Source organism: Macaca thibetana, chromosome 7, assembly GCF_024542745.1.
Source record: "Macaca thibetana thibetana isolate TM-01 chromosome 7, ASM2454274v1, whole genome shotgun sequence".
Classification (NCBI taxonomy): Eukaryota; Metazoa; Chordata; class Mammalia; order Primates; family Cercopithecidae; genus Macaca; species Macaca thibetana.
This window is the reverse complement of record NC_065584.1, coordinates 66,115,735-66,129,775: the sequence shown is the minus strand read 5'-3', so window position 1 is coordinate 66,129,775 and position 14,041 is coordinate 66,115,735. Positions and strand designations below refer to the sequence as shown.

The following is a 14,041-nucleotide window of genomic DNA, read 5'->3' as shown; positions in this document are numbered from 1 at the left end:
ATCACAAAAACCTTGGAAGATAACCTAGGGAATACCATTCTGGACACAGATCCTGGCAAAGATTTCATGATGAAGATGCCAAGAGCAATTGCAACACAAACAAAATTGAAACATGTGACCTAATTAAACTAAAGAGCATCTGCACTGCAGACAAATAGAGGAAACAGACAACCTACACAATGAGAGGAAATATTTGCAAACTATGCATTTGGCAAAGGTCTAATATCTAGAATCTACAGGGAACTTAAACAAGTTAACAAGCTAAAACAAAACAATTAAAAAGTGGGCAAAAGACAAGAACAGAAACTTTGCAAAAGAAGGCATTTATGCAGCCAACAAGCATATGAAAATATCATCAACATGATTAATCATTAGAGAAGTACAAATCAAAACCAAAATGAATTACCATCTCCCGCCAGTCAGAATGGCTATTTTTAAAAAGTCAAAAAATAGCAAATGTTGGTGAGGTTTTAGAGAGAAAGGATTGCTTGTACAACTGCTGGTGGAAATGAAAATTAGTTCATTAGTTGGAAGCAGTCTAAAGATTTCTCAAATAACTTAAAACAGAATTATCATTTTACCCAATAATCCCATTATTGGGTGAATATCCAAAGAAATACAATTTTTTTTTTTTACCATAAAGTCACTGTGCCCAAAAGCTCCTTGATCTGATCAATAACTTCAGCAAAATTTATATTATATTATGTATACATGCAGGCACTGACATGTGCATGCGTATATTCATCACAGCACTATTCACAGTAGCAAAGACATGGACTCAATCTAAACACCTACCAACAGTAGACTGGTAAGGAAAATGTGGTACATATACACCATGGAATACTATGTAGACATTAAAACGAACAAGACCATATCCTTTGCAGCAACATGGATGGAGCTTGAGACCATTATCCTAGTCAAAGCAGCAAAGGGACAGAAAACAAAATATCACATCGTCTGACTTATAAGTGGGGGCTAAATGCTGGGTACACATGGACACAAAAAAGGGAACAGCAGACACCAGGACCTATTTGAGCATGGAGGGTGGGAGGAAGGTGAGGATCATAAAACTACCTATTGAGTACTATGCTTATTATCTTGGGGAAGAAGTAATCTGTACACCAAATCCCTGTGACACACAATTTACCTTATAACACATTTGTACATGTACCCCTTAAACTATGATACATTTTTTTTTAAAAAGTAAGCGTAATGTTGACAGAAGTCAGTGAGCAGTGGCTAATCAGCTGAAGAGAAATGTGAGTGGTAACCATAAAATGGGACTCTGGGCCTTCTATGGCTGGAAATCTTGCAATAACAGATGGTTTGAAAGGAAGGAATAAAGACAGTAACAGAATAACAGAATAAGGGAGAGTGAGAAAGATAAAGGGAGAAAAGACATTGGAGCTAACATAGGGGAACTAACTCATAAGACTGTTCTCGATCGCTAAAAGTCATGTTTCACCTAAATCAACTTTTCATTAGTTGTCCTTCTCTAGCTTTCATGTATGTATTCAATAAATAAATCAAGTTCCTCCTATAATCCAGAAAATAAAATAATATAATATTTTCCTGTATCCAATAGCTGTATTGACAAAATAGACTGAAGGCTACATTCTAAAAAAGGATTAATCCTTATAAAACAAAACAAAACAAAATAAAAATGACCTTTTCAGAGTTGGTTTTCACCGACTGGTAAAAAAGCAATTTCATGAAGATTTTGACTGGTTTCTTTACAGTAACGTGAGCATGCCGATAACCTGGCAGAAACTCTTCTCATTTGGAACAAACAATGTCTTAGTAAGAAAGCCAGGGTTTCCTCTTAGAAATATATTTTTTAAATATTTTTTCATTAGTTCAAGGTTTTTCAAATATATTAGAGGCAATTTAGATATTTTGGAGCAGAATGTTTCATTATTATTCTCATCACAAACGTTGGTATAAAAAAGGGAAGCATGCAGCCATGAGCTGAGCAAAATTTAAAGCGATTTAAATAATCCAAGTCCATGCTTTCGGGTACCAAAACAATTTGAGGGTCTGGTTATATTCACAAACTGGACCAATTTCAGAAAATAAACTATTTTAAGAAAAATTAGTTGAATAATTTACATACTGCAACTGGCATTCAAGTTTTGTGAGACAGTAAGAAGACTTGAGTTATTATTTGAGCTTACCATAAATTGGCAATGCAAAACAGAGAAACAAGTTAATGTGTTAACTTAACTCCGTACTTCATGTGTAAAATAAGTAAGGCAATTAAGAAAGCATCTTCTAAATGATAAAGGACCACTTAATTATGCAAAATCACAATTAATCTTTAGTTCCTTTTGATTAGACATTCTGTTTTGAGCTTGTTAGGTATGTAAAAAAATGAACAATAATTTAGTATGTATAATGTTAATTATAAACATTTAAGCAATATTTTAATGTTCGAGCTACAATGCACCTCATTTTGACTTTAAGGTAGCATCACATGGCATACTTCTGAGTGAATACTCGAGATATTCTTTTGTATCTATCTCTGTTTTATTGTTCCCTGCAATCTCTGGCACTTAGAAGTCATCTGGGTTGGGATTGCATGGTAGCGAACAAATGAATAAGAGAATGTTAAAAAAAAAAGTTAAAGCAGAAGATGACTGTAATCTTAGAATATTAAGACAAATGCTATCATTACTATTAATATTTGGTTGATAAATTCTTTTTCTAAGTGCAACCTCATGTGGTTTGAAGGGATAGTCTATAGGAAAGTGAATTTTCTTTTCTTTTTCTTTTTTTTTTTTTTTTTTTGAGACGGAGGAGTCTCGCTTTGTCGCCCAGGCTGGAGTACAGTGGCGCGATCTCCGCTCACTGCAAGCTCCGCCTCCCGGGTTCACGCCATTCTCCTGCCTCAGCCTCCGAGTAGCTGGGACTACAGGCGCCCGCCACCATGTGCGGCTAATTTTTTGTATTTTTAGTAGAGACCGGGTTTCACCGTGTTAGCCAGGATGGTCTCAATCTCCTGACCTCGTGATCCGCCTGACTCGGCCTCCCAAAGTGCTGGGATTACAGGCGTGAGCCACCGCGCCCGGCGGAAAGTGAATTTTCAAAAGGAACACACAGCCTTAATGTGGGCTATAATTAGGTTCCATAACTGTGGCTTGCCAATGAAACATCTCGTCCCCAACTGTACCTGCAGAACAGTTGAGTTGGAAGGTCACGGGTCAAATCACTAAGTTCTGTGTTAATCCATTTTTGTGGCATAGTCTGTGCTTTTCATCTGGCTCCTCACTACCTCAGTGTGTGCTTAAAGGTCTGGCCAAAACTCGATTATTCAAGCAGCACAGAAGGATTTTCTAGTCTTACACCTGCTCTGACATACACAGTCACCTTACTAAACAGATTGGAGATGGAACTAGGAGGGCAGGGGACAGAGGTAGGTCGTGGGATGGGAGGCTAAATAGGTAAAATTTTACTGAAAATATTTGTGGAAAATGTTTTATATTTGATAAGAAAATGATTTATTGAAAATAGCACTAATGCCTTGTTCTCCTGCTATTTCTGTTAATAAGAAATTATAAAATAAGTCTCTAAGAGAAAAGTCATATGGTAGATTTGTTTCCAATGGGAAATAACTTCTAGGGCAGAATTGTTAAGAACAGACAAGAACAACTTAAGAAAACATGTCAATAGAATTAGTTTTGCCTAAATGTCTTTTTTGTTCGTTTTTGTGTTTTTAGGTTTTTTCTTTTCCTTGTTTTTTCTTTTCATAAAAGTCCATGTGGACAAAAACAGTTTTGTCAATTTCCCCGTGCTTTTCCTAGATGGCATTATCTTTGTCAGTCTTTATTGTTCACCAGTCCTCTGCCTTATATCATTTTTACACAATTTCCCTTATTTTTCCTACTTTATATTATTGCTATATTGTCCTTATTAGATGGTAATCTGAATAAATACATAATTTTTCTCCTGTATGAAACATATCAAGGTAAAGTAGACATGGTGATCATGATCAGGAAACCAGGGGAATAAAATGAAGAAAATGAAGGGCATCATTTGGTTTGTTGATAGAGTGCAAAGAGAAAGGAAAGAAGGTGAGTGATGAGTTCTTATGTCGATAAATAGCCCAGTAGGTTCCTGAAGACTGGACAAAGAGCCAGAGAACTCAGAGGGCCAAATCTGTGGTCTGACTCCAATGATAATAGTCATGATTATATTTATTTTATTATATGATGTGATACTATAATGGTAAATTACATACAGGAGACAAGGGCGACAAGGAGGATATTCATATTTATTGGTCCTGTAAAAAAAAAAAAAAGGACCAATATTTAGGAAGACTTTCAGAGTGTTAAGAGGACTAATTTGCTTATCTTGTATCATAAACTGCTCTCTCTCTTTTAAAAAATTTTTTGTAGAACCCAAATAAATCTATTTGTAGAACACAAATAAATTCAATAAGGGTAACATCATTCTGTTTTCAAAATCTGTGCTTATAACATGTTAAAAGCCAACTCATACCTAATGAGCACTTAACAATGTGATAGAAAATATTCCGAACACTTATAATCCATACAACTACCCAATTAGATAGTTATTACTGGTTTTTTTTTTTCTGTTTTACATATGAGGAAACTCTAGCACAAAGAGTGTAAGTGACTTATCCAAGATTACCTACATAGGACGTTTTGAGTGGCTCTCCCACCTGCACCATTTGATTCTAGAACCCACATACTTAAAGAAAACAATAGTGAGCGTGAGGAGCATCACATCTATCATGTGTTCCTACCATGTAAGGAAGATGAAGAGATCTAAGAAATCAAAAGTTTTCCTAGAACCTTACTCTCGAGTAGAGAAGTCATAAAAGAAGAAGAAAAAAAGGCAAGGCAGAGTTTTAACTCTTCATACTTCAAACTAGGGCTTGGTTTTCATAAGCTACTACAGTTGTGGGATTTATTTTATTTTTTGTAAGATCTAATGAAGGAAGTGAATCTTTTGAAAGAGATTAAGGTTTATATGGGTGAAAGGGAAAGGAGAGAATATTTCTAGTGACAAGATTACATTCACCTGCCTGAGTCCGTTGCTCCTGGAAAAGAGCAACTGTTAAGAAAATCCCCATCATTTTGTTTTCTGAGAAAGAACTTGCTTCAAATAATCATCCTCCCCTGTGTGAATTAGATAATAATCATAGATGTTCCCCTTCTTTACTTAAGACACAGTCAGACACAGACCCTCCAAATTTTCATTCTTTGATTCATAGATAATTATCTGAGATATTTTTTCTCTATTGACCAATCAGGACAAAATACTCCTTATTTGACAAACTTAAGTTTCTCCCCTTCTTCCAGGTTCACAAACTGTGACCCATCCTCAGCCTGAGCTCTGTAAGAGCACATCCCAAGAATCAGCTGATTGCAAGTAAAGATATTCCTCAACCAATTATCCTATCATAACACCCAGTCATCCCACTTCCCCTCACCAGGATTCTTATAGTTTTGTTTACCTTTCCCTATAAAAGAAAACCCCTTTTGTCCACCACCTTTGAGATAACTTGCAGATCTTCTGGTCAGAGTATTCTCTCTATTGCAGTGGTCCCTCTCACCTTATTGTAATCATCCATTTCCCACTCTTGCAACAGTCTTCAAATAAACCCCCCTTATCTAAGTCTGGACTTGTTTTTATTTGATGCTAGGAAAATAACAATATTACAAAACACATACATTTGTACATACATACATATATACAGAGGAATAAAGGGTTTTGTTATTTATAGGATAGTGAAGAACTAGCCTAAGCAGAGCAAAACAGTATATTTTGCAGAATAGAGGGAAATATTGTGTGAACAGCCTGGAATAACCTGACTTTGATTCATTATTAAGCTGAATAATCATAACCAACAGCTGTAGTAAAGACACTGTCATCTCTAATGTATTGAGTGTTTACACTGTGCCAAGTGAATTATGTGCTTACGAAGAGTGGCAGAATATGCCACCCCAAAATATGCCACTTTGACATAAGGATTAATTCAAGCTAATAGCACTTGAAAAACACCAGATGCAAGAAGAACATGCTAATTTCCCCTTTTCTTCCTGAAAACAGGGAAAAAAACACTCTTGTGTGAATGATGTCCGCCCTGTACCAAGAGAAAAGAAACACTGTTCAATGGGGAGTCAGAGTCAAGATTATTATGTACAAACCTTAAAATAATTCTTATCATTATTTAGCCTCCTCATACAATTCAGTTACTCTTCCACCATAGCTTCTCTTTTTTCAACCTAATACAAAAGTGCATAGGTTTTGCAGTTTCTTTGGGTCTTCATTTCCTTATGAGTGTTCCCGTGTCAAGTAAAACTTATATGAAATGTGCGTACTTTTCTTCTATTAATTTGTCTTGTGTCAATTTGATTCTTGGGCCCAGCTAGGACACTAGAGGGTAAAGGTGAAGTTTTGCCTCTCCTACACTTACCTTCTTTAAACCTAACATGAGCCCTGTTAATTAGAGATCATTTACTATAGACTGAATTGTTTCTGCACCAAATCCAAATTTTGAAGCCCTAACTCCTAATGTGACTGTATTTGAAGATAGAGCCAATAAAGAGATAATAAAGATTAAGTGAGAGCATAAGGGAAGGGCCTGTAGGACTGGTGTCCTTACAAGAAGAGGAAGAGATGACAGAGACCTCTCTCTCCTTCTGCATTCTTACAGTGGAAGTAAATGAGAGGGCACAATGAGAGAAGTTGGCTGTGTGCAAGCCAGGCAAATTAGTTTCACCAGAAACCACTCTGATGGCATCTTGATCTGGTACTTTTGGCCTCCAGAACTGTGAGAAAATAAATTTCTGTTGTTTAAGCTACCCCTTCAGTGGCATTTTGTTGTGGCAGCCTGAGCTGACTAATAAACTGGCATTATCCATATTTTTTAAATGCAGAAATTGGAGCATAAAGAGTAAGTCCTTTAGCTGGTAAATACAGATCTGATATTCAAACTGTCTGATGGCAAACAAAGGCTGGTCTTTAAACCACTCTGCTGATCTCCTATCAATGAGTGGGAGCTGCCAGCAGTGCTAGTGAGATTTCACTGGAAGAGATCAAGCAAAAACCGACCAACAACTTAACAAAACATGTCAAGTCTCAGAAAGGTATATAGATAAGGTTAACCTAGAGTGCTTTAACTCCGGATTATTTGCTCCTATAACCCAGATCAGGGTGACTAGATATAGGACAGCGTGATGATGATAGAAATACAGATACAGGGAGAAAAAATGCTGTATGTCAAAAACACTTTTAATTTTAAAGCAATGAAAGGAACTCACTGGAAAACATTCAATAATATTTTGGTGAAAAGTTACCATACTTATCCATGTTGTCTCAGGCCACAGAATCAGTCATGCCTTTATTTTAATACAATTCCATAGCATTTTCAATACATACCTATTGGTTAATTGTTTCTACTAAGTTGGGTTCCATTTGCTTTTTTTCACATAATACTGTATTGCAGACAGTATTCCAGGGTATTATGTTCAAATCTACCAGGTATATTGATAGCTGTTTTCTCATATTGTATTTATTGTATTATGTGCTATAGTTTACTTAATCTGAGCACTATCATTGGACCTTTAGACTATTTTAAATTTTTCTTTTTTATAACTTATAAAGAAAAATTCTAGCCTTTAAAAAACAAAGTGCCTTTGAAAAATGTATGCATAACTCCATGCATATGTTTGTGCAATTCTTATAAGATTTTCTTCTAAGATTCTGAGGTATTAACTTTCTAGGTTCAAGTGTTAGGCATATTTTAAATTGACATAGAAATTGCCAAATTACTGTTTAAAAAGGGATAAGCTTTGTTGCTCATTAACAAGAAATGAAGTGCCCATAATCTTTGGCAACAGTAAATTTAATCAACTCTTTACATTTTTATTTTCCCTCTGTCTGTAATAACAAAAATATGATTTGTAAGAACATGTAATTGAAATAACAAACCTGCTCTGTATTAGAACTACTTAATTGACCTTGTTTATATAAAGGTGTAGGGGCATGAAGTGAAAACTAAAAGTATCCTGAGCCTAGTCTCAGAATTAATCCCTGCTAATGGTTTTTACACTCCTTGTGTAATGATTAGTGTTCTGCTTTTTTTATTTACAATATCCTGGATATCCCTTAGTATTATTAGCACACTATTTTAAAAAGTTAAGGAGTATTTAACTGAATATATTTATAATATTGCATTCAACCAGCTTCATACTGGTAAATATTAAAGTGTTTGCTATTTTTATAAAACCATAGTAAACACTCTTGTATATAACATCTTTTTTGAGTATACCTAGAAGAATGAGAGATTTTAAATGAGTGAAAAAAACTGACTCAGTGATTATAAACATAGTTTTGCATAAAAAGGTGCAACAATTAGACCACATAAATTGATGTTAGAGAATAATTAAAAGGAAAGAGATGGAAAACTTTGGTGCATGGTACCTTCAAACCAGCATTTAGTTTGGTAAATGGTAATATGCTAAAAAATGTATAATCATAATTTTTCATGAAACCAAGATTTTAATGTAACAAAAATTTTTGCTCCATGTTAAGAACGACGTTAATCAAACTCATGAAGGAAAAAAATGTGCTTATGCAGAAATTCATATTGGAAGATATGACAGCCACTCAGACCAAAAAGCATTTTCCCATAGAGCATCCAAGAGATTGAGATACTGAGGGGTTTGCCCTGGATCACACGCATCCTTGGTGGTAAAGCAGATTAATTTTTTGGTGAAAAATTATGTGGTACAGCCTAATTTTGTTATATGTATAGCTTGCTGAGCAGTCATGTCAAGGCTTTAAGGTATCCATCACCTGAATAATACACATTGTACCCAGTAATTTGTTATCATCCATCCTCTTCCACTCTAGTCTCCATTCCCCTTGCTAGTCTCCATTTTTTACTATTATCATTCCACTCTCTAAATTTGAATCCAGGCTGATCAATCCCAGAATCTTCCCTCTTTGGTACTGTACTATACTATGCTATACTATACTATACCGAAGAGGAAAGATTGCCAAAATCAAGGTAGACAATATTCTTAGAAAGCGTGATGTTCTGTCTGAAAATGTTACCAACACAAGAATAGAAGCATTGGGGATAAGGCAGATGCACAGGCGTGAGAAGCTAAAGGATCTTTTCTAGTCAGTCTTGTAGTAACGTGTTTCGAAGTGGAATTCTAGAGAACTGCACCTGCATATGGACGTCAAGGTACCTGTGAAAATATAAATGTTACATTTATTGAATATAAGCAAGGCCTTGAAAGCACTATTCTGATCTGTAGAATCATTAGCATTATAAAATTTCAATAAATGTAAGAATAAAATATTGGAGGTAAAATTGCACAAGCAACATTGGTCATATTTCAGACACTAAATAGATATTTATTGAAATGTTGTTTTATTATTTTATAAGGTTGTACACATTTCATAACACACTATGCTAGAAGTAGCATTTTAAAACATTTTATTAATTCACAGGAAAATACAAAATTTCCAAGATTTTCACATTAAATAACAGTAAATAGAAACATGAAATTTATTTATCTCATAACTATTGCTAGACCATAAATGAATTAGAATCTTTAAATGTTGCCCTTGTTGAGAAAACTAAACCAGACTAAACAAAAATCACTGAATAATGCATTTATTTATCTCAATATGTGTAAAGTCCTAAGCAATTAAAAAAAGTATCCAACCACCAAGTTCTGAATTAATGTGCTTCCAGCTCTTCACTATATGTTAGACATGTATTTTATTTAATAGAGATTATAACACTTACTGACTTCAAGTTTGGCTGAGTTTCATTAATGGAGGAGAGAAGAAATACCATAACCCATTATTGTGTGTCTATTTCAATGGAAGAATGTACTTTACACCACTGAACAAATAGAAATATGACTTGGTGTTTATATATGTTTTGTAGTCAATTAGAGAAATAATCATCTCATTTTAATGAAGTGTAATTTTGACCATCCATCCCACAAATGAGTTCATAGTATAATGTCAGACATTCTTGTTTTGCAAATAAATTTATCACACAATTCCTTTAAAGAAATGTGCTATCTAATGCATTTTAAACACTTTTTTCAGGCACATTAAAAAGTAAGCACAGTTGAATTCTGAGGCATTTGAAAGCAAATTATAGTATTAATATAATGGTCTTTATTATATATGTATATCAAACTGATTCTACAAACCACCAGTCAAGAATGAGATTTTCATAAGCATGTAAAGAGAAATTTATAATTTCCAGAGGGGAAAAAAAATGTGAATACTTCCGCCTCCTGTGGAATAATCAGAAAGAAAGGAAGGTTTCTCCATGGGGTAATTCCCAATATTGTTCTGGATCCAGAAACTATACAATTTAATTACAAGAAATACGATATATTTTAGGTCAACCAAAGTTTGGTGAACTACTAAGAAGCATATATTGCATTTCACAGTGGTTAAGAACACAGATGTCAGTCTGTGTGAAGTGGGATCATATATTTAATCAGCTGTGAGACTTCAGCAAATTCCTGAGAATTCAGTTCCTTCAAAATTTTGCTTTAGTTTCCTCATCTGTAAAACATAGATTAATACTAATATTAATAAAAATTCCTTGGTAACATTAGAAGATTGTAGATTACCTTATGCAAATCACCTGGAATAGTGTCTAGAACATAGTAGGTGGTATGTAAAGATCAGCTGTTGATATGAGTGTTGTTGAACTATATAAAGAAAGATTTTTCTGTTTAACAAGCTCATCATCTAGCATGCATTAGTCTAGCCTAGAGAGTACCCAGGAGAAGTATCATTGTGGTGTGTTAAGTATTAAAATTGAGTAGCTTCAAAGTGTCTCGTATGTTGTTTTACAGGTAGGACGCTAGACATCATCAAAGATATAATTTAATAGTTATAAACCTCCTGGTAAATACACTTGCCTGTGATAAGATATCTGTGTCAAGATTATTTGCCCTTTAGCATTTTCTTAGACTGAGATATAATTGAATTTTCCCTTTAAAAGTCTTTGGAGAGCTCCACATAGAAAAGCACTAGTAGAATGTATAGCATCAGCAGCTACCAATTGCTATACAGCAAATTTAAGAGCTAAGCACATCAGAGATTGATACAGTCTATTGCCTACAAATATTAAGACATTATGTAATTATTGATGCTACTCATCTATGGTTTTCTCTAGTCTAGAAAATACCAATGCCTTAATATTTAATGTTGGAGACAATACTTATGAAAAACAAACAATCTATATGATATTTTCTAATTTTTATTTATTTTGTTTTATTTTTTTTTTATTTTTTTTATTTTTATTTTTTTTTTGAGACAGAGTCTCGCTTAGTCGCCCAGACTGGAGTGCAGTGGCGCGATCTCGGCTCACTGCAAGCTCCGCCTCCCGGGTTCACGCCATTCTCCTGCCTCAGCCTCCCGAGTAGCTGGGACTACAGGCGCCCGCCGCCTCGCCCGGCTAATTTTTTGCATTTTTAGTAGAGACAGGGTTTCACAGTGTTAGCCAGGATGGTCTCGATCTCCTGACCTTGTGATCCGCCCACCTCGGCCTCCCAAAGTGCTGGGATTACAGGCGTGAGCCACCGCGCCCGGCTCTAATTTTTATTTTTAAGGCCACAGCTGTGTCAAACATAGACTAATCATAAGGCTTGCCAAGCCTTTTAACTTTATAGGCAAGTTGGTTGGATATTTAGGAGTGGGCTGGCCCCTACATTAGTATAATTGTATAAGTGTCTCTGCAATTGCTTTTAAGCTTTTTCCCCCAGGAAAAACTGGAAAATATATATTATTATTATTATTAATTAAAATACATAACTGACAATGTATAGTATTATCCAGGATTCTTAGGAGACCACTTTAGCTATAGGGTAAATTTTTAAATCTCAGATTAAAAGTTGATAAATTAATAAAACACATGTGCTATGTGCTATTTTGGTCAAGTATTCTTTTTTTTCTTTTTTTTTTTTTTTTTTTTTTTTTTTTTAGAGAGAGTCTTGCTCTGTTGTCCAGGCTGGAATGCAGTGGTGCAATCTCAGCTCACTGAAAACTCTGCCTTCTGGGTTCCAGTGATCCTCCAACCTCATCCTCCCAAGTAGCTAGGATTGATTACAGGCTCACCAACACACCCGGCTAATTTTTGTATTTTTAGTACAGACGGGGTTTCACCATGTTGGCCAGGCTGGTCTTGAACTACTGACCTCAAGTGATCAGTCCACCTTGGCCTCTCAAAATGTTGGGATTAGAGGCATGAGCCACCATACCCAGTCAAGTATTCTCTTTCTAAATCCTAAACAATAAAACCATTAAAAAAAAAACCTCAATTATTTATGTTTTCCTTTAAGCTGTAGCATTCTTCCTCTGATAATACAACTGATTCAAACTCTGGTCATCACCCTCTTACAACAATCAAGACTGCCCCTAGAGATTTAAGATTTTTCAGTCCTTGAAGGAGGTCTGTGTGTACAATATAGAGCAAATATCTATATCCATGTACATCATGAAATTGCAATTAAAGCCAGAATTATGCCCTAGAAATCTAGTCAGCAAGGATCTAAGCCATATCTTTTGGCAAATATAAAACAGGTAACTTAAAACATATAATGAATCATGATACACAAGCTAGGAAATGACTCAAGAAACACAAAGATGTGGGACCCTACACTGAAGAGGGAGTCTACATTAAAGAGGCCACACAAAATTTGACTGAAGTTGTAAGAGATGCCTAATGAAGAGCAGGTTCTCAGATTGCTGAGGAGTAACTATTCATGGACCAATAAAAGGAAGAGATAAACAGTAAATGAGAGAAAACTCTAGAAGAAAACTATATTCTCTGTTTACTTTTCCCCTGGTCTATATGCAAATATCAACAAAGTGAAGAGTCTCTGTACTTTAGAATTCTTAGAGCTAGATTTGTTTCCTAATTAATAACAATGTGAAAACTTCTCAATTAAAAATTATATGGTACACAGAAATGGAGGCTCAAGAATTGCATTATCTTTATTCTGAGATGAACGTCATCTCACTATCATGCAGAGGGAGATGGCTCCAGGTGGCCTCAGAGACATCAGGTTTAGCAAGATTCCATGTCTCTCATAAGAGCTATGAAGAATCATAGTGTTTTCAAATGAAAACTCAATAATAAGTAAAATTAATTTTCCTCATGCGGGAAGTTGAAATTTTTCTGTTTCTTCTTTATGCAATCTAAAGCCAAATAAATCTAAATTCAGTAGGAGTTTGTGTGAGTGTGTATGTGTAATTACATAATTTTAGATCTAAGATGTGTTTTTTTGGCCTTTTTGTGTTTTTCTAAATATCATGTCTAGATATATTTCTACAGACCCCAAATTCACAGTTAATTATACATAATTGTATACAATTCTCTATTCCTTTTTACTTAAAGGATGATAGACCAAAATGATAACATTCTTGAAAGTCAAGACAGTTATGTGTTCCTCCTTATTTGTTTAATTTTCTGAATACCATCTTTATTATTTATACATACATTACACTGATTGAGCACTAACTCAATTTGCCAGCTACTCTATAAAATGCTTTGGAAATGTGTCGTTTACTTTTCGTGATAATTCTAAGAGTTCTGTACTATCATTACATCCAGTTTTCAAGCAGGAAAACTGAGATTAAGTAACTTGCTTAGGAACATGTCACATAGACAGTAATTGATGATAGGCAGTTGACATCAGAGGTCACATGCTTAACCAATATGAGATTCTGCACTCTTGAAACATAAAAGAAAGTCCTTGCTATGCTGGCTTCCTGTATTCTGGCACCTTGATGCCTGAATTCAAATAGATTCTTCAATTTATGTCCATTTTAATTCTCATAATGAGTCTATAAATTAGGTATTATTTTACCATATGATTATACAGATAGATAAATGAGGCTTAGAGAAGTTAAATAACTAATGTGACTAAAAGAACATGGCTAGTAAGTGGAAAAGCCAGTGTTGACACGAATGTTTTGACTCTAAAGCCTATGCTCTTTGTAATATATTGCACCATCAGTC

At 34.8% G+C, this 14,041-nt stretch overlaps 1 long non-coding RNA gene and 1 pseudogene across 1 annotated transcript in view; both read right to left on the bottom strand.

Moving 5' to 3' along the window:
• Positions 1–2,469: 2,469 nt before the first annotated feature.
• LOC126959615 (ubiquitin-conjugating enzyme E2 D3-like) lies at positions 2,470–3,240 on the bottom strand (annotated as a pseudogene).
• Positions 3,241–8,603: 5,363 nt separating this feature from the next.
• LOC126959623 (uncharacterized) overlaps positions 8,604–14,041 on the bottom strand; it is a 38,576-nt gene continuing 33,138 nt past the window's right edge. The window contains exon 3 of the long non-coding RNA XR_007727585.1: positions 8,604–9,227. This is a non-coding gene — a long non-coding RNA (uncharacterized LOC126959623). The remainder of the gene's footprint in view (positions 9,228–14,041) is intronic.